A 350-nucleotide genomic window follows, 5' to 3' on the forward strand; every position below is an offset into this window, starting at 1 on the left:
TCTCAAACGTTTGACATTTGAGAAAGGCTTTGATTTCAAATCATTCTCAAATATATAGCAAACCTAATTGTTTGCTGGGCATTGCTTTTCGTTATGTTTTGTTCACAATGCCGCTATATTCATTTCGTGTCGCGCTCTCTTTTGTACCAGCACTGTGGAGAATATTAAGTTGAATACTCGTATCTTATCACTGTCGCACTTCGCATGCGCTGTTGCTCCTCTCCTCTTCCGTTTCATTTTCTCGCATATTTCCGCTCTGTTTTGGTATATAATCGCTTCTGTACAGCAACAAAACAAAGCAAGTACGCGGCGGCGGCGGCGTATCTTGAAAAGTTTTTGACCTTTGCCTG

Source organism: Rhagoletis pomonella, unplaced genomic scaffold, assembly GCF_013731165.1.
Source record: "Rhagoletis pomonella isolate Grant_MI unplaced genomic scaffold, Rhpom_1.0 Rhpom_scaffold_00001, whole genome shotgun sequence".
Taxonomy (NCBI): domain Eukaryota; kingdom Metazoa; phylum Arthropoda; class Insecta; order Diptera; family Tephritidae; genus Rhagoletis; species Rhagoletis pomonella.